Genomic DNA, 3261 nt, shown 5'->3' with positions numbered 1-3261 from the left:
ATCCTGAAGAGAATAAAGGTTTCCCTCTAATAAGAAACAATAGGCAATAGCAATAGGGAATTACGATGTTTGATACTACGTCTTTCATGTTTTTAGTCTGTACATACGTCCTGAAGAGAATAAACGCTTCCCCCTAATAAGAAACCATCTCCAATCTACAGTGGAGTAAATTTCAAGTTTTTGTTGTGTTAAATGACTATGGTAACTTAAATCCCCTTGTTTTTTTGTTGCATTAAAAAAAACCAACAATATTACTCAAGTATAATGGCATTTTGTTGCTGTGGCCCCAAGTAGTCGTAGGCGGCTAGGTTTCTAGCTGCAACTCACTATGCTAGGCAGCAAGTTTAGCCAAAACTGCTAATGGATAAAGTATTTTTTAGTTATAATTCCAAGCTAAAGTCTGAAAAAAAACAGACATTGGTATCTTAATTAAGTTCTTTTGTTATGATGCATGGAAAATGTAGATACTGTACTAGCTAACAGTAACGAGTAATATTGTTTCTATTGTCCCAATTAATTATTGGAAGCTAGCCAATGCAAAGCAGCTAGCTGCAAGTCGGTACGCTAAGAAGTAAGTTTCGCCCACAAAATGTGTTTAAAATAATTCTCCCCCCCCCCAAAAACTAATCTATTTTGTTGCTTTGTTTTCTTCAGTTGGGATAATTTTAGACAGCTAGGATAGAAAATAGGATAGTTAGGATTTATATTTAGCCAACATAGCCTAATAAATAGCCGAAAAAAGTACACTCATTTTGAATTTTAAAAAAATTACTTATTTTTATGATGCATGAGGGCGAAAAAAAAACAATGCTTTACAACTGCTAGTAGGCAATAAATTTAGCTGGGATAGCCAACAAAATGCATTTAATTGTTTTTCTTTGACAGCAATCCATCACTTTCGACTTATATTTTGTGGAAAAAAATGTTGTAAATTTGTTTCTGGAGCCAAAAACTAGTGCATTTTTGGGGGGGCTAATTTTAGCCAGTTAGCTCAACACACTGGCTGGCTGAGATTTAGTTACGAAATAAACAAAAATAAAATACATTTATAATTTGCACTCTTGTGAGAAACTTTACTTACTTGATTATGTTGTGTTTAATCGTATACATTTAGTTAACTGTTGAAATTTTTAAACCGAAAAGTGTCACGGAGGGAGAGGGGGGGCTGCTCAAACTTTCCCCCGGCCAATTGCTTAATTTTTCCCAATCGAAATACAACCCGCTAAAGTGGCTAGTGGGAGTCCCAGTGCTACCCGCCACTGCTGAAATTCACCAGCATTTGGCAGATTAGCAGGTGTTAATGTCAAGCCCTGCATACCACATACAGTATAGGTATTGGCTAGCAAATACTTTTAAGACAACTGTTATTCGTCTGACAGGCTCTTCATAAACTAATACAAACCATAATTATAAATCTATTAAAAATTGTTTCACGTCATAGTGACAGGGCAGGCAGTCCCAGTGACATTGGTGTGTCACCTCCCAGAATAGAAAATCTCATTTCACTACAGGGTATTTGAATGCGGCCAGTAGTTAACTGCCGCCATGTTTACTCGGAACTGCTCTGCCTTTTTCGGTTGGTCGGCCTCTCGCTGCGCTGCGCCCCCTCGCTACTCCGCCTCCGCCTCCCCCCACCTCCTCCGCCGTCTCTGTCGTGTGCTTTCCTGGGGCCAGAAGCTCACCTGTTGACGGCGAAGCGAGAAAGCGAGCAACCCGTAAACGACGTGCCTCTGCTTCTTTTCCCGGGAGAGTTTGAATCAACCCATGACAGAGAGAAAAATTGCCAGTTGTCGGCTTTTCGAGAGATGACGAATCCAAGCGGGGTTTTGAAAGTGAAAGCGGTTTAAAGAAAAAAAAAAAAAAAACGTCTTTCGGAGGTTGGAGCAACTTTTCTGCCACATGAGTCTCCACAGCTGAGTGAAACAAATTGAAGGTAGGTTTACCTGTATTTTAAAAATGGCTAATATATAAAATAATCTCGAGATAATGTGCGGTTAACAGCGGTTAAGAGATTTGTAACGTACAGCAATTGTTGTTGAGCTGAAGGTGAGGAGGTTGGCTTTTTTTTTTTTTTTTTTTTTTTTTTTTTTTTAGTAAAAGGTGGACGGTGAATAAATTGATGTTATGGTTTTCTAGGTTGTAATGAATGTCTAATAACTCTAGTTGACAAACCCCCTCTGCTTAAACTGTGCAATGATATCTCCTCTATTCCATCATCACACTGGGTAAACGGACTGGGTGCAAATGAAAGTTCACGTTAAATTAGTCTAGTTTTCTGTCTGGGTTGCTCTGCCTGAATTCATTGTCTGTGACTTGCCAAATCTATGTCTGATCCTTTCATCCACTCATGGCCCACGGCTGGTCATTAATGGCTCTTTGATATTGTCTTTCTTTATTGCATCACAATGTTGCAAAAAGCCACAGGGGTGGAACCAAGGAGGTACTGGTACCTTGGTACTTTCAAAGTCGAATATAATCTAGTGTTAATGTTTAGTGATGCTGGTGGTTCTAATTAACAGGAGTAAAAGCTGCAAGTGATGATCAGGCACCTTTTATGACAAATTCCCAAAATGTACGATCCCTGGAAATCAGTCATGATTATGATAAACATCCATCCATCCATTTTCTGTACTTCTTCTCCTCACTAGGGTCGTGGGTGCGCTGGACCCTATACCAGCTATCTTCAGGTGAGAGGCGGTGTACAACCTGAACCGGTCGCCAGCCAATCACAGGGCACGTAGAAACAAACAACCATTTGCACTCACATTCACACCTATGGGCAATTTAGAGTCTTCAATCAACCTACCACACATGTCTTTGGGATGTGGGAGGAAACCAGAGTACCCACAGAAAACCCACACAGGCACGGGGAGAACATGGAAACTCCACACAGGAGGGGCCGGGATTTGAACCCTGATCCTCAGAACTGTGAGGCATCTCCACCCAAATTAGTTTTAATCGGTGAAATTAAGTATGCGCTAATCCTTGAAATGGTCAACAAACTTTGATGACATGCTCCTCCCACATTAGATGCAGAGGGCCAAAACGCTTCAAAATTTAGCACACAATTTCATGGCAATCGGTGCAACTGGGGGCTCTTATTTACGTTTTCGTTTCGCTAAACCTTGAAATGATCATTAAACTTAACACCATATTCCTCCCACATTAGACGACGTAGGCCAAAAAGCTGTACAATTTAGCATCGTGCATGACCTGTTCAATTTCAGGAATTTAGTCGATTTCGTGCGTCCTGTCAGGATA

At 40.3% G+C, this 3261-nt stretch overlaps 1 protein-coding gene across 2 annotated transcripts in view; it reads left to right on the top strand.

Moving 5' to 3' along the window:
- Positions 1-1550: 1550 nt before the first annotated feature.
- LOC133401308 (pleckstrin homology-like domain family B member 3) overlaps positions 1551-3261 on the top strand; it is a 34060-nt gene continuing 32349 nt past the window's right edge. The window contains exon 1 of one of the 2 annotated variants that reach the window (XM_061674139.1): positions 1551-1933. The gene's annotated coding sequence lies outside the window, so the exon portion shown is untranslated. The remainder of the gene's footprint in view (positions 1934-3261) is intronic. The other variant, XM_061674140.1, reaches the window with a different exon arrangement.

This window comes from Phycodurus eques, chromosome 4 (assembly GCF_024500275.1).
Source record: "Phycodurus eques isolate BA_2022a chromosome 4, UOR_Pequ_1.1, whole genome shotgun sequence".
In the NCBI taxonomy this organism is placed as follows: Eukaryota; Metazoa; Chordata; class Actinopteri; order Syngnathiformes; family Syngnathidae; genus Phycodurus; species Phycodurus eques.
This window is presented reverse-complemented; position numbering and strand designations above follow the sequence as displayed.